This window comes from Micropterus dolomieu, linkage group LG19, assembly GCF_021292245.1.
Source record: "Micropterus dolomieu isolate WLL.071019.BEF.003 ecotype Adirondacks linkage group LG19, ASM2129224v1, whole genome shotgun sequence".
In the NCBI taxonomy this organism is placed as follows: domain Eukaryota; kingdom Metazoa; phylum Chordata; class Actinopteri; order Centrarchiformes; family Centrarchidae; genus Micropterus; species Micropterus dolomieu.
This window is the reverse complement of record NC_060168.1, coordinates 32830238-32854305: the sequence shown is the minus strand read 5'-3', so window position 1 is coordinate 32854305 and position 24068 is coordinate 32830238. Positions and strand designations below refer to the sequence as shown.

Below are 24068 nucleotides of genomic sequence, written 5' to 3'. Positions count from 1 at the left end.
GATTCATTATGTTCAGGTATAATTCGAACATTGTTTTCATTGGTTGAGTTTGTCACATGATGCACTCTGATCAGGAAATACATTGAGGTCAGCTTGCAGCTTCAGTCACTTTCTGTGCTCTGGGAAAGCATAACTTGTAATTTGTTTTTGAATTTATAGTCAATAACACTGATACAGAATGTGATGTAAGACATTCTGTGATGTTACTTGAATATTTATTTGTTAACATGTGAAAACTGCCTATGTTGAAGCAGCTATTTTAGAGCCTTTCTGCGAAGAGGTCGTCCATAGTTTCTGTACAAGTTATTTACAGCTATGAACGTACCAGCTGAATGTAATATATGTGGGGCTGGACAATAAAACAATAACAATAATTATTATATATATAATTTTTTTCAGTGACAATATAACAAATGTTCACTAAATATTCAATAAATGTTTAATGTTACTCACCTAAATCACACACAAATTCGGACTTAATTTTTTATTAAGATGTTTATTTGTTGAGGAAAAAGGACTGAAAAAAGTTTTTTACTTAATTTTACTTGTGCATATTTGTTGACAAAGTTTTATCATAATTGTTTTCAATGTTCTACCTCAGATTTGTGAAGTGATCCACTGTTTGTGTTGACCATAAAGAAAAGTTTAAACCGAAAAAGATCGAAAGATATGAAACCTTTTATCGTGATAACATTTTTGGCCAAATCGTCCAGCCTGAATATATGTGTTACAACTTTGTAGCTTAACTGTAGATTATTTTATGTCTGTTGATGTCTGACGTGTTTGAACATCTTTCTGCATCATTTCAGTTTTGCAAAATTCATTCATGAGAATTACGGTAACATTAACGTAATTAACAGTAAAGAGCCTTGAACTTTACTCCAGCCTCTGGCTTTCTCTTGAAGCCTGATTGTTGTACAGTCACACACACTGAAGACAGAGTAAATACTTTTGGTTGTCCATTTTGAATTGTTTTGTTTTCATGAAGCTCGGAAGCCACAGTTACCAGAATATGCTGGTTTAGATTGTATCTCGGCGCCTCAGTTTAGGTGCACGCCAGGTTTAGAGTATTTTCACCACTTCACCTTGTCCTCACACAGCCCTTTTCCCTCAAAGCCGCCAGACTCCTTTGGGAAAAAACAGTAATTTTACCCAGCAGAACACAGACGTAGCTTAACACAAACAGAGTAACCGATCAAAGCAGCGGTAGAACTTTCTGTTTTTGTCAAAGAGTCTGGAGGCTTTGGAGAGAGCGATATAACGGCTTCAGTTCCCTGTCAGAAAAGGCCGTCTGACAGCAAGGTGCATATATTCTTAATATATCTTACACTTAAACCGATATTGATTTTTTTTGTTTGTTCTAACCTAAATAACTCTTTAATCTGTCAGAGGGCGCCTTTACTGACACAAATGCACAGACACACACTTCATACAGCAAACTCAACCTCAGCGTGCTTCACTTTCCTTTTGCTATGAGTCTCTGATCTGTAGACACAAGAAAAATGTTTGACAGAGCAGGCCCAGAACAAACATCCTGCTTTTCCTTTAATTTCTAATATCTACTGTAAATTTGTACATATTGAATAATTTGATGAACCCTTATTGAGCTGCCCCTGCTGTGATGCCAGAAGAAGGAAAACTAATAATTTATCTTTTTGTTCATACTGGATATGGTCTTCAGATTTAATGTTAGTGTAAGGGATGCCATGTCTGGTGAAACTGAACCATTTCAGGTAGAAAAATATCAGCAATCTTCTTTACAAACAGAAATAATACTAGTTCCAAAATCCCTGCTCAAATGTGCACACACACACACACACACACACACACACACACACACAGGTAATCCCTGGACTCAGCTCAGAGCTCTCAGTCTAATCGTAGACGAAGCCTCGCTGTGTGTCCTCACCTCCACGGCTGGTTGAATCCTATTGGCTCAGGCACCAACAGCAAATAACCGTTTAACATGCTCACATGTCTGTGTGTGTGTGTGTGTGTGTGTGTGTGTGTGCGCCATCACAAAGTGACCAAACAATTGTCTCTGTTTATTTACTGGGAGGTTAAAAAGCCAGTCGCCAGCTGCCATGCTGCTTTTCAATTGACTCTGTCTTTATACAGCGACCCCCGCCGCCGCCCTGACCTCCCGCTCTCTGTCTCCCGCTCTCTGCCTCTTCAGAGTCGGCGGGTGGTTTGATTGAGTTTTACAGGCAATGCTGAAAGCATGCGGCTCTGCTTCCCCCCTCGATGTGACAGCAGAGCAAAGCGTCGCCGTACGCTCGCTGCTGCTACAGCGTCTTCCTCGCAGCGCTGAAAGAGACCCGACACCGTCGCACGCTCGGCCGGCGCTGGCAGGATGACATTTCTGAGGGCAGAGAGCAACGATGAGGGTCGGAGAGAAAGAGGACGGCCCCGAGGAAGGAAGGAAGCCAGAGAAAAGAAATGTCAGGTCGAGCACTGGGACTGCAGGAAGAAGAGGAGGAGGAGGAGGAGGAGGAGGAACATCCGGAGGATACTAAAGAATGTGTCGGCAGACGCTGGGAAATTTCCCTTATCTGACATTTTAAGGAATGTGATTTGTCTTAATCCTTTTTTTTCCATCTTAGCCCGAATCATTTTATTCAGTGCACCTTTTAGCCTAGCTTAGCACAAAGACTGGACTAGTGTAGCGCCATGAAAAGAGAAAACATTTACCTTTCACACAACTAACAAAGCTGCAATTTACTTGTTGTATATTCATATAGAGAACTCTGGACCTCGGCTGTCAGGCATCATCCATTCATTATCTAAACCTGCTTCTTTGTGCAGGGTCACGGGGTGGGTGGGGGGCTGGAGCCAAAGGCGGGGTACACCTTGGCCAGGTTGCCATCCCATCACAGGGAACATACTACACACAGAAAGGGCTGGGATGGCCAAGGTTTGAGCGAGCCATCGTGCTGCCCCGCTGTTCGGCACATTCATCACATTTTCGGATAAAAAGCAGTATTTAAATGGTGAGCCAGAGTTTTGTAAACATAGTGAAAAAATGTGAATTAGGTGCTTATCAACTGGTTTGGAGCGAATAAACCAGGCTTCAGAAGTTGACGTTACTCATGGCTGTAATAAACAAGACAAAGAGGTTACAAACCGGAAATTAACCAACCAAGAAAAACAGAGAGAGCTGGTAAGGAATGTGTTTCAACTGGGCAAGATGCTACCCGCCATGTTTTTGCTCGTTATGGGACAGCTGGTCAGTCACCTTTTGAATGCAATACTTCAAAATGCGCGTAGAAAAATTTTGTTGCCCTTCACTATAACCTTCTTTGGATAACATGCTGATGTTTCACTCAAGACGGGGTGGTGTCTGAGGTCGTTTTGGGTTTCCTTACGTGCAGTCCAGAACAGTATAATAGTACTTTAATTACTTTAAAATGATTCTAAAGAGATGCTGGTATTGATGTTTGATTTATAAGTCACATGACACGATAGACTGTGCAACCCAAAACAAGCCCAGACACCCTGATGAAGGCAAGATAGTCAAAAACCATCGACCCCAGCTGAATAAATTATGATGTGCTGGACAACATTTGCTAATTAGCACATAACACAAAGCTGAGGCTGATGGGAATATCGATAGTTCCGCAGGCAGTTGGTCATAAATCCAGTCAGAGATTCATCCTCTGGATACCACCGACGTCCGGTGCATTGTCATCACAACACATCTACTAGCTGTAGACTTTCACTCTGCACCGGACGACCGATTTCCTGTAATCACAAAGCAGTTAAAATGCCGAAAGTCCTTAAATAACATGTAAAGCGAAAGGTAAAAATAACAGCACTCAGGAGGAGGATGATCAATTGTGAAGTTGTTTCCCATAATGCAATTTGACAGCCTCTAATTGTTCCATTCAGTAAGTAATTGAAAAACGTTTCTCTTCCGCCGGCTCGCTGCGCTGCTCGATCAGATCTGAGAGTCAAACCTCCGCTGAGTCGAGGAGGAGTAGGAGGTGTTTTATGTTACATGACACGATCCTCAAAACCCCAGCGCCGTCTGTCAGGCAGGAGAACAGTCCGTACAGCAGTCAGCGCTTGTTCGTGTCATGCCGGCGGCTCGCGCTAACACATCGGGCCGGCGTGGAGGCTGACTGCGCCGCAAATACCAGCTGCCAATCGCCCAACTCGTGACCTTTTCTGGGATTCTTCTGCCTCTGAGACTCACAGAGCTGCTGGCAGGCGGTGAAACAACACCGCACTGTTAAAAAAACGCTCCTCAAGTCAAGTGCAGTAAAGTACAGGAGCGCTGGGAAGGTCTGGGAGAACAGAGCATCACACCCACTGGGAAGAAATTAGACGACACCTATTATTTATTATTTATCTGCTTCTTCTGCAAAACATCACTCGTGTTAAAAGTTTAATCTTAAAAGGCATGAACAGGAGACTAAAAATGAAATGAGATACAAAGCAATGCAGGAAAAGGTGAAGTGTACTATTAATATGCAACAATAAATCTAAATGTGAGAGTTGGAATCTTCAGATCAGATCATACCGAGCGGAATATCAGTGACAAATCACTCGCCAATATCACTTTCAGTCGACAAAGCGGAGGTAGCTGTTATAGGAGCAGTTAACGTTTGTCTGTTGAAGTAGTGTGTTGATCTGAGCAACCTGTATAACCCGTACTGCTGAGAACAGTTCTGCACTCAGGCTGATCTCTCAGAACATCGCTCCCTCGCTATTCAGACACCACAGTCCAGATTACAGGGTGACATGAGAGTGGATTTTCACCGTCCCAATCCCGGAAGAGAAACTCCAGTCAAAAGATCTGAAACTAGTGTTTGTTCATATTTGAGATGCACATTTATATATAAAAAGGGACCAATGGCTCCGTCCCGCCTGCTCCCATTGACTCTTTTCTTTTTCCGTCCCGCTTCTGTGATGAATAGAGAAATTGACTCCCATCCTGGGGGAATCCACAGGAACCTCGTGACCCACAGGTTTCGTGAAAAGATGACTTCTGAGTGGATAAAAATGTTGATATGATTCATCTGAGTCGACTTCAGTTATTACACATACAGAAATCACAGCAATAAGCTTAATGAGCAGCAGCGAGTGCTTGGAGGTCTTTTTTTGGGCCAGAGTTTTGCCTCTCAGGCCTTAAAGAAATACCTGCAGACACTACTCAGGGCTGAATAAAGGATTAGTACATCAACATTTTTAATACGCCATTTGTAAATTACATATAAATATGTTCCTGTAACACTTCTCATCTCCCAGACCACATTTTGGGGAAGTGTGTCTTGGCAGAGGCAGAGACGTTCTTGTCTGTCTTTTTCTTTCTCTGTCTCTCTTTCATTTCTTCTTCTTTTTGATCGTCTTGAACTAACAGAAAAAAAACCTCTTAATTGTAAAAGCAGAACAAAATGACGTCTGGTTGCAAAAAGACAAACGATCCGCTCCGTTCTCTCTGTCAGAGCCCCTGAACGCCTCACGGTACCGAACGCCTCCTTCATGAACTGTGAGCAGGAAGCCCAGGTGGCCGGCGTCTCGAGCCTCTCGCGGTGTTCCCAGTCTTCCTCCCTCCCTCGATCGCTGTGGAAAAATAAAACCAACTGTGACTAACGAAGTAAACTTCTCACCTGAGTCGACGGGCCTCCTGAGCGCCGAGCTTCATCCATCCAGAGCCGGACGTCACCGGGACAAACAAGACAAGAGAGCGACGCCTCAGCTGCTGCGTGACAGGCATGACCGATGACGGACGAGTGGACGCTCGGAGGATCCAGAGCCTCATTTTACCGCTCTCGTTTCTTCTTGTTCATCACGATGAATGGATATAATTTGTTTGAAAACATTAGAAAAGTTAGCGAGAAGAGAAAAGTTGAGTGTGAAGCACTTCAGGGATTTGGCTTCTACATTTACTTTTATTTTTTATTTTTTTGAAAGAGAACTGTCAATCAATGCAAAGCTGGAGGTGAGGAGGGAGGGAATCTTCTTCTTCTTTGGTTCGTATCCAACACATCTCTCCATAAATCTAAGGGGCGTCTCAAGGGAATAAAAAACAAACAGAGCAGGGTGCCGTCGCCCTTCGGCCCCTTGAAGAAACAAGACGCATTCACAGTACACACTAAACCTGGTTTCAGACAGTGTGAAGTCACCGACTGACTCCCCTCCAGGTGTTTACATCCCGGATCACAGACTGCAGGTTGAATACAAGAAAGCTGCATTGAGCTGCTTTCCCACCTGCAGATGTTGTCTTTACATCACAGTGTATGTCAGCGGTTTGTGTGTGAGAGAAACAGGTTGTTGTGGTTGTTTTTTTCCCCTGCTGTGCCAATAATGTTGCTTTCACACTAATACACCAATTGGCATCTCAGGATTGAATAAACAGCAGATTTTCTTGTTGCGGAGATGGTTTGTTACAAGTTAGGGTGTACAAACACTCCACAGGACACCTGTGATCGGGGACAAATAAGCGCTCACCCATCGTTTTGGGTAACTAACATATCTGGAGCTGTGTACCGACTCAACATCCACATCCAGCCAATGAGAGCAGGCAGCTACTTTTTCCACTACTAAACATTTTCATTCGACCTTCTCAGAAGCTCAGACAATCCCTGCGTGTGCTAATCCATTCTTTCACCAGTAGTCTTTGTCTTTATAATATTTATTTTTAGAATAACAAACAACTCCTGTTTCGCTTTTGGTGTTTCGCGTCTTTTGTCACTTTAAACGAGTGTTTGCTTGACAAAATGTGGTTTGGAGACCAGACAGAGGCCCCGCCCACACTTCTCCATTTTAGTTTTCAAACTGAGAATTAAAACGAATAAGATCTCCGTCCACTGCAGCGTTTTAGCTGCGTATCAGAGTTGATCTAGTTGCCGATCAGGTACACTGGGCGTGCCGGTGTAAACATGAAGCCGATGCTCTATTCTGTAGTTACAGAAGATTTGACGATAGAAAGAAGAAATAGAGACGAAGAATCAGAGCAGATTTTTTTTTTTTGCATGCACCAATAACGAGCTGTTACTGAATGTAACACCGGACTGTGGCGGCGGGAAAACAGACTGAGAGCCGGTCTAAGTGTTGTTGCACGGTACAGAATATTTTAGTCAAAATACCAACTCAAAAACTCTGTCAGCCGCATCGTCTTTCTGCTTTGCTTGACTTATGAGACCCAATCAGAGAGCCGAGCGTGAGCGTCATCGTTTCCGTTTTTGCCCGAGTCTTGCCAGAGTCTTCGGGGGACAGAGCTGTTGTCAGCCCGTGTATCAGTCACATAGTGTGAACGCCACAACGACTTCAAGACTCAGTCAGTCATGTAGTCTGCACTGAGCTTTACAGAACCTTTTTCCACTGTTAGTTTCTCCCAGTTTAACTATATTACATTCAAAGTCAACTTTATTTACTGGATGTGGCGTAAAAACTAATAAAGCAACTGAAGCTGACTGAATCTCGAGTTTCTTACGATCAACCTGTGAACACTTTTTTTTTTTTACCCGTGTAAAACATGTTAAATGGATTTTTTGTGTTTGAATCTGCAGTTTGAGAACAAACAGGTTTATTTTATAAAGAAGAAACACACACACACACACACACACACACACACACACACACACACACACACGTAAAGTAGAACTCCTGGCTGCCATTGTTCCACCTTCAGCTTGTCACAGTCTCATCACGGCTCATTGTGTGGAAGACAAAACCATCGAGCCCATTGATCTGTAAATCAGATTTCTGTACTGCACACTGCAAACACAGATCCATTGTTTGTTGGAACAATATGGCAGTGAATGATGAGCTGTGTTACTGATAGCAGCAGCACTGATAAACAACAGTCTGCATAACAATGACTTCGCAGTCACAGCAGACTGAATGAAAAAAACTCACACACACAACAAAAATGCTGGAAAGTTTCTGAGCAGAAATTGGCAGTCAGAGTGCAACATTATAATTAGCGAAATACTCTGAGGCCATAAAAATTCCATTCTCAACCTCTGCAAAAATAATTGCAGTATTATTTTCAGCCCTAATTAAGTGGCTAAGGCTTCTTACAAGGGTAAAAAATTAATCCCTTTTCTAAATCCTATATAATTTAATGTGAGAGAAATCAAATAAATAAGAGGCTCCGGCTCTACTGTGAGAGGGTTTGATATGGGTGATTAGGTGAGCGCGGCGTGAAGAAGCCCATTAGGATTGTATGGTGTCATCATGGCAGCTCCGGGCGGCAGCCCTAATCCACTCCTCCTGCCTCCGCTGCCACCGCCACCGCCACCGCCACCTCTCGCCATTTTCTCTCCGACTGCAGCAGCAGCAGCAGCAGCAGCAGCAGCAGCAGCAAGGATGAGGAGCCATTGATTGATTTTTATCCCGTTAAGGAGATGGGAGGCAGATAAATGCCGAGGTAATGAGGGCCAATTACCAGCAATGATAAGCTTTATTATGGAGTGAAAGTGTCCTTATGTCAGGAGAGAGCAGAAAAGCTGAGAGTTTTCAGGATAATGAGTGATCACAGTGTTACTGTACAGGCTGGATCAGGACAAACTCAGCAAACCGTGTCAGTAAATATCTCTCCTTTTAAGACTCGTGTCTCTGAACCAAGATACTTATAAGCTTGCGTGGGCGGAAGTAGTTACACGTTTTTTCCCCCATTCATTACATTGTTTAAGAAGATCGTCAATTATTTAATCAGTGACTGTTTCAGCTGGGGTGCAAACGTTTTGTGTCGTCACCACCAGTGAAAGCAGGTTACTTTGAAACTGCAAACACCTCTAATGTGAAGTCTCCGGATGTGGAATACAAAACAGAAGAAGTCATAAACACAGAATTTTAAAACGGAAAAGATAAAGCTATACAAACCTTGATATATGCAGAAATACAAAACAAATATACACACGTGCACATGTGTAGTTAAAGGGTAACCAGACTGTTTTTACTACACTCCTGCAATTAAAAGTCAATACTTGCACAAGTTTTACATGCATAAAGAGCTAGTGTGAGAAGCGTGATGAGAACGTGGAAACACCGGAAAAACACTCGTCAGGAGAACAGCACTGGAAGCAATCAGAAAAACTACTAGATAGCTGACACTGCAAAGTCTTTGAGTTGTTTTATGATTAACTGTCTTGTTAAAATCTGTGTTCATTGTAGGTCTGAACAACAAAAGCCCCCCCACCCCCCAACTTTATTTATTAGAAAGAGTTTTCTTTCTTTTATTTCTCCCATCAACTTTTATTATGGTGACAGTTAAAGTCGGAGAGTCTGTCTGCAAGAAACACGTTTTACATCTTTTGTCGTCATTTTCTATTCAGTCACATGTGAGGCTGCTCATTCCTGAGTTTAGTCCAAACAGACGACGATAAAACATAGTAAACAGGTAAGGAGTCAGACACTAAACTGCACCAAAGTCTCTAATGAAGCGAGCAAAGCAGCTGATGAAAGCAGCCGGCGGCTCCGCGAGTAAAATCAGCTGATGAAAGTATGAATGACAAAAAAAGAAGCTTGGATTGATATGATGGAAGGCAGCGATCGATCTGTGACGAGTGATGTGACCTGCAAATAAAATGTATGCAGTAGTGTTAATAAATAAATGGAAAGCCAAAAACCTGTAGTTTTTCATGTGCAGGTGTTTGTTAAACAGGTAACAGAGAGTCAAGCTGCTCTGACTTTATTAGTACCAGTGCACATTTCTGTAGACACAAACTCCATCAAAAGTCTCTACAGCTGACTGACAGCTGAATGTCTCAACATATTTCCTCGTTCCTTCTCTCCTGGCTCCGTTTCCTTGCGTCTTCGTCCCGCCCACCGGGGGCGCACGGAGAGACGCCAATTGAGGGAAACGTGGATGCAATTAAGCGCCCAGAGGCTACGTTCACACTGCAGGCTTTAATGCTCAATTTCATTTTATTGCCCAGAATCAGATTTGTTTGACTGTTTTTAAATGTGGCCCATATCAGACTCCAGTGTAAACTGAAAGAGAACCGAGTGCGCAAAACAACAATATAACGTCACACGCAGCACGATGTCGTACAGAAGGAAACATAGAGGTCGCACAGGTCGGCCCATACTTGCCAAACCTCCAGATTTTTACGGGAGACTCTCGTTTTTCATCGCCCTCCCCCGGTTTCCTCCCGGTTTCCTCCCGGTTTCCTCCCGGGGTCACACCTTTTTCGGATTTATGACAAATATCCCCAACTTCGTGTCCTGTTCTCTGCCTTCATTACAGTTTCTGGCTCTGTAATCGCTACAACTCTCCGTCTCTGCTGTTTCCACCTGGACGAGCAGCATGCATGTGACGTCAGAGTCACATGAAGTCCGATCTGACCGTCCAGACTGAGGTCGCAATAAAAAAAAAATATCCGACCTTTTTTGTTATTTGTCAGAAAAGACATTTTATTGGGATCCCATTGTGGGTCCCGGGGACTCATCACCACCACAGCTATCAAGAAGCTCATTATTCAAGCTCATTTGTTGGTGGTGGTTCTCTTTCTAATGTCCTTAACAGCATCGGCGCCGTCTTTGCCATATCTAGTCTCGTTAATGTAACGCTAATCTTGATTATTGTTGTTGGGCAGGAGAGGGAACAATGACACTGGGACTAGACTTTTTTCTGCAGCCTTTGTCATTGTAAGTAACTTTAGTAAGATGTTTAGCTGTCAGGATGATGACTAAAATTTCCGACCCAAGTTTTTCCACAGCACTCCCCATTGATCATGTTCACGACTCCGCTCTGGTGACGCTCCGACCGCCTGCAGCTGTACGTACAGACAGAAATCAGTGAAGCTGCTGGGGTGTACATACTGTTACTGTTGTTCTCTGATTCCCTCAGGAGAGCGAGTGATTTAAATCAAAACGGTGCAAGAAACCAGAAAAGCACGTTTGATCAGACGGTTAAAAGTTTGATCAGAAGTCTGATGAGTCGGGAAAGAGAGAGTAACACAACAGTTTGATCCAGTAAATGAAATAAAGGTGAGTAATAAATAAGGAGGAATCAAATTGAGTCTTCCTGTCTCTGAAGTTTAATGTTTTTTTTAAAAAATCCGTTCACTCTGGCTCCAGGTGTTACCCTGAAATGTGAATAAATGAATAAATCAGGTTTCTCTTTGAGGTAGCAGACATCTCTGACTAGACAGGAGGAGTGAAAATGGCAGCTTTAATTGGCACATCCAACTGTTTTTGTTCTGGATTGGCAGTCGAGCCTGATGAAGTAGAAACTGTCTGACATGATGATCAGCTGATGTGAAGCCAGCGGCAGTCAGACTGGGAGCTCGGTCCATTACTGCTGCAGCTCGGAGACAAACTGCTGCTGTCAGGTGAACAAAAAAAACCCCCCCAAAAACCCTGGACCGCATCAATCCTTTCCTCAGACACCCTCACCGTGTTTATGGTTTTGACTTGTGGTTTAGAACGCTCTACGTGGTCTGGCTGATCTGAAAACAGATGGTCAGCAGCGACTCGCCTACTTCACCTCAACACAGCTCCGGGTGAATCTGCATTTAGCATCTACAAGACATTTGGCCGCACTCTCATTTAAAGAAATGCAATATCGCATACTGTGCATCTGCCTGTTCCAGCTCGTCATTGAAGCTGTATGCTCACGCTGATTTACACATTTAATACGTTTCTAAACCCAAATTCAGCCTCATTCTTCCTTCTTCTTCTTTCTCTACTTTGTTTGTTCATGAGTCCAGCGAGCAAAACAGAACTGAACAGTGGTCGTCCAGTCATAGCTAAGCAACCATGAAGTCTGGCGAGCTTTGGGTCTCTCCACATGAAGCATTTATAAAAGAAAAGGAGAGTCAACTTTTTACGTGTTTGGAAACACTGATCCCTCTCGTCCGACTATATGTGTTGAACGGATAGCGGCGCGGCGGCGGGATGGGGATTACGGTAGCGATCTTTACTCCCGCACTGTCCTCGTAAATCATTTTTACCGGTTCGCAGGTATCTGTTTTTAGGGGCATATGCAACTAAACTGGTCGCATTGTAGAGCCCAATAGACTTCCAGCAATTTGAAAGCTGACACATCAATAAATGGAATGCATGTCTGTAATTAAATTAACGTTTATTGCTATTTAATAATTATGGCAAGTTAACCAGAGTGACTCAGGTTTGTGCTTTATGTGAAACTTACTTAAGTAAAAGAACTGTTGCTGCACAAGCATTCATTGTCCACCTCTGCAGTGTCCGTCTCTCTGGCAATAGATTTATGCCTCTGATTGGTTGTGGGCTGATGTCCTTTGCCCTAATTAGTTGCCCTGTGTCTCAGCTGGTTGCCCATTGACGGCATGGGCATCAGCTTAATATGGAGCATTGTCTTATTATCAGCAAATGCAGGTTTGAACACAGTGGACGTGTTTGAATAAGAGTCTGCTTGGTGTATTTTTCAGACTTCTTTATTTAAACCTTTGTTTGGTTAAAACTCTCCTGTAAGGAACTTTAAAAATTGCATTTGTGCAAAATTGAGCTTTACAAATAAAGTTGAAATTGAAATTGAACTTGAACACCTCACATCTGCAAAAAAAAAAAAAGATGTTTTTTTGTAGTTGTCTTGCTGGAAGGAGGAACACAGCAGCTATTTTCTCTGATATGTATTTTGGAAGTGATACAGAGAAAAATGATCGGGTGTCAGAAAACTGATTCAACAGCAAAATAACTGAGCTTTTCACTTCATGGGGAAAAAAAGGAAAAAAAAAAACCCCTGAGAGACGCAGGTGTATGTGTTTTCATCCAGTTTTTGTATTTTCTTGTTTTTGTTTTTCTGTTCTTACGCTTTATGTTTTCATCTGCAGCTGATCCCGACTCAAGGTGATAAACATGGAAATAAAATCCTGCTTTTGTATGTTTTCATTTCCTGTTTAGGAGCAGCACAGGTTCTTCTTTGTGAACACTCACACAGCTGAAAACCAAGGGCACGTCACACAATAATGCCGTCGCTCAAAGTGCTCTGACATCCCACTAATGGCTAGAAAGCATTTATTATCCACAACGAGAATTTTAATAAAGTTCTAATGGGAGGAGTTTGAAATAAAAAAGATGATTCATACACGGGGGGAATCTTTTCAAGGTTTTTCTCGTTTCAAACTGCCGCCTCGATCAGCACTCTGTAATTACAGGCAGCAGCAGACAAAAAGTCTGGTCTGATGTTATAAAAGACAAACACCCCTTTGATTTGTGGATGGGAAAAACATGCAGTGTGCCGATGAAAACGCACCTTCACACCTGTCTTACCTGTCATATCCTTGATCTTAACTGATGGCTGCCGTCTCCTCATTTGAGCGTGGATGCCACTGATTTGTACGAATTGGCCAGAAACACAAACACAACTCATATTTGATGCTTCCCTCAGACACAAACTGCTCCAGACATTCTTCAGTTTCCTGCATATTCTTTTATATTTTTGAATAATACCCCGCTTATCTGTTTCAGGCTTTCCGCTAGATGTTTGGAACCTGCTGCAGAGATTTTGTATTATGGAAATGAATGACATATTACCATCGGGAGAGTTTAAGAGGAGGTGTAATGTTTTATCTTGTGCATTTTGAAAATTTTTGCCATTGTTTATTTCATGAACAAGTCAGATAATGAGATTCTCTGTGTACAGGAGGTAAACAGAAACCGCTGTGCAGCGATTGTCAACCTAAAGTGATATTTTTGCATTCTGCGCCCCCGCTGCATTTGGCAAATGTTAGGGATGATTCGAGAAATGAGAACAACTGTAACTTTGGCAAGATGTCTATGAAGATTGTCAGTCATCCAGGTCATAGTTATCCAACGAAGGTTAAAATCAAGGGCAACTGGACTTGGTTGAAGATACTGGAAGACGTTTCGTCCCTCATCCAAAGGACTTCTTCAGTTCTGACTGACTGGCAGGGAAACTCAGCTATTTAACCTCAGTGGGGTCGTTGGCCCGGGTCATCGATACCGCTGGTTCGTTAGTGTTCCTTGTTGCTGTGACGACAGTCGTTACGGTCGTTGAGACTACCTGTGGCCGAGACTGAACGACCATCGTTGGTATCTTCACCTGAGGCCAATAGGTTACGTTTGTTGAGTTTCCTGGGAAGTGATGAAAGGACGGCATTGTAAGTGGGGGATAAGTGGTGGCGTAGACCCCCTCCCCTGTTCAATGACGGCTTCTCCACCCTGGTGTAGATGCTTCCTTGACACCTCTTTCAAACCATCTTCTCTGTCTAAAATGTGCACCTGGTGGTCCTCAAACGAGTGTCCTCTGAAGGACAGAGGACACTCGTTTGAGGACCACCACTTATCCTCCACTTACAATGCTGTCCTTTCATCACTTCCCAGGAAACTCAACAAACGTAACCTATTGGCCTCAGGTGAAGATACCAACGATGGTCGTTCAGTCTTGGCCACAGGTAGTCTTAACGACCGTAACGACTGTCGTCACAGCAACAAGGAACACTAACGAACCAGCGGTATCGATGACCCGGGCCAACGACCCCACTGAGGTTAAATAGCTGAGTTTCCCTGCCAGTCAGTCAGAACTGAAGAAGTCCTTTGGATGAGGGACGAAACGTCTTCCAGTATCTTCAACCAAGTCCAGTTGCCCTTGATTTTAACCTTCGTTGGATAACTGTAACTTTGGTTCGACCAATCAGCTTGTTTGACATGCAGGGGCAAATAATGGGTTGTTCCAACACGTCCTCACACTGCTGCATGTTCAACCTATACAGACGTTCATGCGGTGAGGGCGGGCTGGTTGTTCGGATGTGTAAGTTGACCTACGTATGTGTTCCCCAAAACACCTTCACAGACGTTTACAGGTATCTTTATAGAACAGTGATTCCAGCTCAAGACGACAAAGGACAATCTTTGCTAAACTGTTGCAGTGTTCTTTTAACCCAAATAAAATTTCTCTTAGTTTAGATTTTCTGAGCCTCTTTGATGAAGCGCAGAAAGAGGAAAAAAAAAGACCGTCACTGTGCTTTTTTGTTTCCAATCCTCTGACTACAAATGGTTTTCCTTGACCCCCCCCCCCTCCACACACACACACCGGTATTTCACATCAGCATTACATTGAAAATAAAACAAATGCACACACACTTGGCCCTCAGCGTGTGACGGGACAGACGGGTTTCACTCGTGCTCACGTGACTCTATTATTATTTTTAGTCAACTTTTTTAAGTGTGTAACTACAGTGATTGTGTGCTGGGCTCTGAGTGACCTGGAGGTTATACCTAAATGCATTTTGCTGCTTTAGCAATGTAGACATTGAGTGAGTGAAGCCTTTCTGAGCTGCTTTCATGAGAAACATGACAATGACAAAATAATCCGTCTCCTCGCCTCGTCTGTTCTTCTACACTGACATGACAAAGGTATAATTAGAATAATTGGGCGTACTCTGCCACAAATCCATGTGACAAGCACATCCGTATGAAAACACAGCATTAAATTCATTCGTACTTACACAAGAAGAAAACATGTATTCTAAAATACAAAAATTAAAAATTGTTAGGACGTTTGTAGATAAATGCTTTTAAGATAATAAATGGTTCAGGAGCAAACATGAAAAAACACCTTTTCACAAAGAAGAAAAGTGAAAGCATTCCAGAGAATCCTAGATGAATTAAGAGATGGTACAGACAACAGAGCACCCTTAACTCGTCAGATGTTGAAGAAATATAAATGAACGGGCCTCTTATCATTCGTCCCCACCACATAACCACAGGGGCCCCCAAAATGGGACCCCTAAAATACCCATCTGCACTACAGTCACACAGCACATTCAAATAAACAGACAGGCAGACAGACAGGCAGACAGACAGGCAGACAGGCAGACGGACAGACAGACGGACAGGCAAGCAGACAGACAGACAGACAGACAGACAGACAGACAGGCAGGCAGACAGGCAGGCAGACGGACAGGCAGACAGACAGGCAGACAGACAGACAGACAGGCAGGCAGACAGGCAGACAGACAGGCAGACAGACAGACAGGCAGACAGACAGACAGACAGACAGGCAGGCAGACAGACAGGCAGACAGACAGGCAGACAGACAGGCAGACAGACAGGCAGGCAGACAGACAGACAGGCAGACGGACAGGCAGACAGACAGACAGGCAGACGGACAGGCAGGCAGACAGACGGACAGACAGGCAGACGGACAGGCAGACAGACAGACAGGCAGACGGACAGACAGGCAGACAGACAGACAGGCAGACGGACAGACAGGCAGACAGGCAGGCAGACAGACAGACAGGCAGACGGACAGACAGGCAGACGGACAGACAGGCAGACGGACAGACGGACAGGCAGACAGGCAGACGGACAGACAGGCAGACAGACAGACAGGCAGACGGACAGGCAGGCAGGCAGACAGACAGGCAGGCAGACAGACAGACAGGCAGACAGACAGACAGGCAGACGGACAGGAAGACAGACGGACAGGCAGACGGACAGGCAGACGGACAGACAGGCAGACAGACAGGCAGACGGACAGGCAGGCAGGCAGACAGACAGGCAGACAGACAGGAAGACATTAGACAGACAGACAGGCAGACGGACAGGCAGACAGACAGACAGAAAGACAGGCAGACGGACAGGCAGGCAAGCAGACAGAAAGACAGGCAGACAGGCAGACGGACAGGCAGACAGACAGACAGAAAGACAGGCAGACGGACAGGCAGGCAAGCAGACAGACAGACAGACAGGCAGGCAGACAGACAGGCAGACAGGCAGACAGACAGACAGAAAGACAGGCAGACAGACAGGCAGACAGACAGGCAGGCAGACGGACAGGCAGGCAAGCAGACAGACAGACAGACAGGCAGGCAGACAGACAGGCAGACAGACAGGCAGACAGGCAGACAGACAGGCAGACAGACAGACAGGCAGGCAGACAGACAGGCAGACAGACAGACAGGCAGGCAGACAGACAGGCAGACAGGCAGGCAGACGGACAGGCAGACAGACAGGCAGACAGACAGGCAAGCAGACAGACAGGCAGACAGGCAGACAGACAGACAGACAGGCAGGCAAGCAGACAGACAGACAGACAGGCAGACAGACAGACAGACAGGCAGGCAAGCAGACAGACAGACAGACAGACAGACAGACAGACAGACAGACAGACAGGCAGGCAAGCAGACAGACAGACAGGCAGACAGGCAGACAGACATTCCACCGGTCATTTCCAGCGTCCAGCTGAGCAGTAGCCGCTCTGTCTTCCAGCTCCTCTCACATTATTTTATGGCGCTCGGCTCGGCAGGGAGCAGAAAGCCTCAGAGCCAAACTGTACCTACTAGTGGATGAATTTCCAGCTCTGAAAATATTACATTTCCTGTGTGCAGAGATGGAAATCAGTATTCTAACCCAAAGCAAAAATATGATTAATTGCTCCCTGCCTGAGTCCAGGCATGAGGGTAATAAGCCCGACTGGAGGAGTTTCTCTTTTCAAGCTATTCAGCTGTGCTCCCGTATGTGCAAATACATTTTTAAAGTATGCACTACATTAGAAATATCCACAGAAAATTGAATTTGGATAGTTACATGTGTAAGTACCAAACTCATTTTAGATGAGGCTAAATGAGACCAGAAAGAAAAAAAGAAAGAAAAGGGAAAAAACAGTCTGCAGCTCTTTGATACGGTGAACAAATAGCAGCGGTGAAAGCTTCCATTTTTCTCTCTCTCTCTCTCTCTCTGGCTTTCAAATGCCAAAGTCAGGGAATCTTTTCATTAGTTTTGGGCTCAGACACATGCTGAAATAAATGCACCTATTTTCATTGTAATGTGTGTTAAATATTTCAGAGATTTCCGGACCCTTTCACAGAGCGAGAGGGGGAGACGGAGGGCAGGGAGAATGGAAAGCGCTGCCGTAACGCTGGCATCTAAAAGAAAAGAAAATGCTGAGGCGAGAGGTTGATCTGCTCTGCTGAATATTCTTCTCATTGTGTTATCAGAAAATAGATAATGTGTCGGTATGTTTGGCTGTCAGTGACGCCGCCGAGCGGCGTGTTCGGTGCTGATGATGAACTTCCAGGCCTCCTGAAGACAGATTTCACTGAAGGAAAGCACGCCGCCGCGGCGGTTTTGTCTGGTTCACCATTGAGTATCTAAACCATCAGAACCAGCGGCTGGTTTAATGGTTGGGTTCTTTTAAATGATTGAAATGATAGAATGGACTAACCGATATGAGCGGTGAGATGAGGACATGTGAAAGTTGTAGAAAGCCTTTACTGTCTCCAGAGGGCGTGTGAGTCGGCGTCAGATGGGGATGAAGACTACGAGGTTGAAAATGAAACAAGTCACGAGTAAGCAGAGCTCTGCATAGACCCGGAGAGGAGTGAGCTGAGCTGATGAGTTTAGATTATACACGTTGACCATAACGACGCTCGTTACTGTAAGTAAGAGCAGCAAAAACAGCAGTACTAGTACAAGGCTGTTACTGCATCAGTACAACAAGCAGGAACGTGCACAAAGCGATATACTATTTTACAGTAGTGAACGTGTGTACGTACTGTCACAGTCCAGCTCTTGGACTGTAACAAAAACGGGAGACACACGAGTAAACTAAATAACAAACTGATTTATTGAGATTAAGAAAAATAAGCAAAACCAATGGTGTAGGGAGCGGATGGGTGAACAAGTGCTGCAAGAAACCAAAGACAACATATCAAGCATTGAGATGAGGTGGCCCAACCAAGACTGACCGGCACTCCGGCTTACATGGGGCACACCGGGCCCAGGTGAGTCCCGTGCTGCTGATTACCCTGCCAATCAGGTCTGCAGCCCTGGAGACACAAATCAGAGGTGCATATATCCCATGAGACCAGATTGTCCAAAGCGGCACGTTTCCTCTCTGCAGAAAAGACGAGAGAAGGCAGGCAGCTCCCGGGTTAGCGCAATAATCAAGATGGCGACCGGATTTTGGACTTAAAATGGCGAAAATGATAAAAATCAGTCAGCAGATTCCACCATAGCCCGGCTGCCCCCGAAACCAGGGGGTGTCTGTTTTCAACAGTCAAGAATGGTGCTGGTTCTGACTCTGGAAGACAGCTTGGATTGAACAAAGAATTAGGCGAAACAGCAGCTGTGAATCTTAGCCTGCCCGTCGTTGCAGTGCAATATTATAATATATTGATTAAGGTATTGACTCCCTGGTTCATGTTTAAATTACTGTAAAGATTACACATTACAGGTACAGTGGTAGTAGATGTGGTATGATAGGTACACTATGTACACTGGTATGGGGATTATCTGGGGGTATATAATCTGTCTACTGGGAACAATGGGCACACTTAACAGGGTATAATGGGTAAAATAGTTGCACAGGATTAAGTGGGTGCACTGGGTTAACTGGTGTAATAAGTATAAGGGTACAGGTATAATGAAGATAAGAAATTCACTGTAAAATGTTGGTAGCACGATTAGAAAGATCTTATTTTTGCTATCAAATGATACATTTCAGGCTGCTGATAGTCTGCATATTTATAAAAGGGAAAGGTCTTTCTGTGTGTGTGTGTGTGTGTGTGTGTGTGTGTGTGTGTGCTGGAAGCGTCTGGATATCCGCCATCGGGCCAGCGCTGGGTGCAATGCTGGATTATTCACACATTCGACCTCCAACCCAGAACAACAACAAACAGCTCAGCGCTCGCTGCTCGCTCCGCCCGGCGCTCGCCAGATTGGACGATTACGGGTCGTGACACCGACGGTTTGGCAGTAACGTTCATCTCACATCATCTCCGAGGTCAGAAATAGACTCCACCATCTCGGTGATTCCTTCCATATCCAGAATATTTGACATTTCCCTCTCACTTTCATTGTGCCTTTTTTTTAAGATTATTTTTATTAGACAGTGCAGAGAGAGAGAGAGAGAGACAGGTGTGAGAGGAGAGAGATGAGACCGCTGGAAAGAAGAAGAAAAATCACAGCTGGAGGGATAAGACTGAACTTTATGTTTGCTGTGAAGGATTATCTCCCTCTGTTCATTCCTAATAAGAAGGAATGCAAAGAAGAGGCCTCAGCTGTTTGCAGAAATAGGGAAGTGTCTGTAGTCCCTGTGTGGTCGTGTTTGTGTTATGGCTCAAGGAGGAGTTTGTTTCATCATGCAACATGTTTAAATAAGGCACCACAGACAAATTCCCTCACTCTGCTGTTAAGAAACATTTTAGTAGATTGGCAGTATGACCATGCTGGAAATACAGAAACAGCTGAACTCCCTTGTGACTCACTATATTAATGAAGAAGACGTAACAGATCCATCCTGAAATAAAATCAGTGATAGTGATAATGAACGATGAGGTGAATCGTTTCTTTCTTTCGTTTCTTCAGTACAGAGATGACAGAAAACCAAGGGAGCTGCAACTTAAGGTCCTCAGCTGGATTCAAACTGAGGATGATGCGGCTCATTGTTGGCGTCTGAAACCCTGAGCCGCAGGAGGTAACCAGAGGTGAGTCAGTCCTGAAATAACCTGCCCAAGGTTGGAATTCACAATTTAGACATATAAAAGGGTGAAAATATTGTTCCACCACTTTGATCCAGACTGAAATATCTCAACAACATTTATGGGAATGAATCCTAATGACTTTGATTTGCCTCTAGCATCACCCTGAGTTTGACATTTGTGTTTTCTTACAGGCATTTATGTTCCCCGTTCTCCAATACTATGTCATAAAAGCTAATGACATTCCCATCAACCTCAGCTGCATTATGTTGGTACTGTATGTGTATTCAGAGCCAGTGAGCAAGGGACTTTCAAAATAATAATAATAAAATAACTGCGTTAACGTGCCCAGATCTTTTTGTCATTGTTGCGAACAACACTCCAACACTTACCCAAACTTAACTCAGATAAACACAACCAAATCAGTGGAATTTATTAACGTAACAAGACGATAAATTAAAAACACAAGAACATAACATGGACAAAGCACAGAGAAACACATACAGCCGTAACAATCATATATGCTGAAACTGTCACTATATCCTGCCAGAAGTACAAAATCTGGCGCTTGTATGAACGCGTAGCTAAGATGCAGGATGACAAACAGCGGGGAATAACTTTTTCAGAGGAGGCAGTGGGTTACTAGCCTCGCATGGCGTTGCTGCGACGCTCTGCCTCGGGCCGCGAAGGGCGTCTTTAAGAGGACGTGTCGCACCAAGGGGGTCTGGCGTCTAAACGAATATAGACCGTTGCTCCCTGACTGTCTCTCTTTGCTGAGCTGTCTGTTATCTGCTGGCAAAAAGGTGAATCACTCAGGAAACTCAGACACGAGTAAAATCAGCTCCTGGATCGTTTCCCTCTGTGTAGTTTACACTGACATTGGAGGCGGCTGCGACGGCTTGCTGTCTGAAAGCACCTTTAGTCTTGTTTTTAACTGTCTTGTAAAAAGATATAAAAGTTCATTCACACTCTGGAAAGACTGGACTGGTGGATGTGCGAGCGTGAATCAAAAGGTTAAGTAGGAGTTTTGCAGCATCTGTAAACTCATATTCTACCAGACGAGCACAAACACAAACTTCAGCAGGCGTACGCCGACGTTGAAGGCGGAGATCAAAGCGACGAAGTGTTCCTCCACCGTCAACCTGGAAGAGCTCTGAAAACATCGACATCAAATGAAGATCAGGAAGACATCAGAGGGGAAAACACCTCAAAGTACATCCATCGCTCAGCACACAGCTTCTTGACCCTCTCAGGGTGTGTGTCGGTGAGCAGGCTCGCCTCCATTTGCTTTCAGCTTAGATGTTACAGTTTAACCCATCAGGAGACAGGTCAGCGAATGTTTTCAGAGAAAAATCTCCATCCTAAACCAGTCAGCCATTTAATTACTGAGTAAAAAAGATTATACTGAAAAACACGGAGGTGATTGAAATAATTCCTCGTCTTGCTTTGTAAATCTAAAAACCACGTATTGCCATAATGTCAACTGTTCATGAAATAAGGAGAAAGTTTAAAGCTTCTAGACCATTTCTGTGTACTTTAAGGCTAAAGGAACCATTTCATTCATCTTTAGGATCCACATTGATCAGCGGACTGTGATCATGTGACTGCACATGGGTTTGAGCTGTCATTACAAGAAATAAACTGGATTTCTGCCCTGCAGGTGGTGGAAGATGATGTAAGACGAGTGTCAGTGGGTCCAGCGCTTGTGAGATTTGACACGAGTTTTTGGGCCCAAATGCAAGACGCTAGAAGTCGCTGGTACAGTTTGTAATGTCTAATCAAATAAAAGACAGAAACTAGACATAAAATGAAAAACATAAATCCAAACCGGGTAGAATAATCCAAACATCCAAAACAGTAACAGATAAACTTGACGTGATATGACGGGGGAGCAACAACAGATAGCGGGGGAACCGGACAATATATACAGACGCACACAAGCAGGTGGGACACATTAGGTAATCAGGACAAAGGCGAAACAAAGCAGGAGACCAACAACAGAGAGGGACGATTACCAAACTAAAACAGGTACCGGGACTAACGTGCAGAAACAAGGAACATAACTTGACAGCACTTTAATTCCGAGGAAGATTTGTGCACTAGTTGCTCCAGAGGCGTTTGACCTCTGACATGTTTAGCGACTGTAAGTTTGGCTGAAAGCTAAATGAATTAATGTTAATGCACGACTACTGGCCAAATGTCAATAATAAAAAAACTACGTGGATACTCACAGAACTCTGAGGAGGATTCCTAATTAGTATTTCCTGCTGTTGATCCCCTGACCATCATCAGACCAAAAGTTACACTTTAGACACAGAATTATGGTTCTGGGACGGTAAATCTCATGTTTGCGTATTTTTAACATTATTTTCTGATTTAGTGTAAAATAATATATATATATATAATCTTTTACTTTGTAGTTACCCCTTTACCTTTTTATTTAAGTGAGGTATGACGGGAGACGAGGGGAGAGAGAGGGATGGGAATGAAATGCAGAAAGGTTCCTTGTCCAGACGTTGTGGTTAAAACCTCCAGAGCACCCCGTGATTACATCAGCTCGACCTTATTAATGTTAGTTTTTCCCACAATATCTTTCCTTTTGATCACGTGAGTCTGTTTGTACCCATCCTACTTTAACTAGTCGCCACACCACTGACTGACGGTTATATTGTTATATATTATTTATTCAACACATTTTGTATATTTTGTATGGCGTATCCATCCAAGTTTTGTTTGTGAATACAAAAGTTTTGTAACACAAACGACAGCTCCCTTGACTGCCCGGCTCGTCACATATGGACGCTTGGTCAAGACGCTTTTTAACGCCCGGGTAGCCCTTTAGGATCGTTTTTCAACATTTAGGGCTCAGCGGTCAACAATTACTATGCAATGTCCAGTTAGACTTAAAATAGACTTTCAAAATAAAACTACTAGTTAACGTGTAACTTTGCGGTTTTGAAACGATACGTTGTGAAACAATTTGGTTGGGTTTAGGCAAAAAAAGCTTCTTGGTTAGGGTAAAGTTAAACGTCATGTTCAGTCATTTAACTTACGTAAGTTAAGTAACATTACTTGTGGAACTTACGCAACCAACGTAGCTTAAATAAAAACATTTACTTTTTGTTTCACATGGGAAACAAACACCAGCCCATGGATGAAAGTCCAGTTTCTGGCCAGCGTCCAACCCCATCCACCTCCTTAGTCAGTCTTTCATAACAAAATCTCTTTTTCTCTTTTTTCTGTTAAATATCCGACACCTACCGATAGCGTTCAGAAGTGACGCTACAGGGCTTCCCCCAGTGCGTTACAAACTGACGCCAACTTGTCCATGCATCCATATGTGATGACTTGGGAGCGAGAACGGGTCGGACTCGGGGTCAAAAAGCAGTGTACATGCACCAGTTCAAACACAGCATTCTCGCTGTCACTAAGACGGCACAGATTTTCTTCTTCACGGCCTCAAAGTTCTCCCTCGCGTTTACTAACAGTGGATGTTGCCAAGCTGACACTCCGATCGAGACCGGCCAGTAGAGACGTGTACATCGTTGGTCCCACCCAACAAGATGTCAACATTTTGCATTTGCACACAAAACTTTTAAATCACACATTTGTGGGTGTGGATAGTTTTTGCTGTCAAACTTATTTTTTTGGTTGCATAATCAGGTCGGCTGAGTCAGTGAACTCTTTTAA

General features: G+C 43.9%; 1 long non-coding RNA gene across 1 annotated transcript; it reads left to right on the top strand.

Annotated features, from left to right (window-relative positions):
* Positions 1-18742: 18742 nt before the first annotated feature.
* Positions 18743-20711, top strand: LOC123957690. Its single transcript, XR_006821863.1, has 4 exons — positions 18743-19080; positions 19490-19681; positions 20266-20384; positions 20573-20711. It is a non-coding gene; the product is annotated as an uncharacterized LOC123957690 (long non-coding RNA).
* Positions 20712-24068: the final 3357 nt, after the last annotated feature.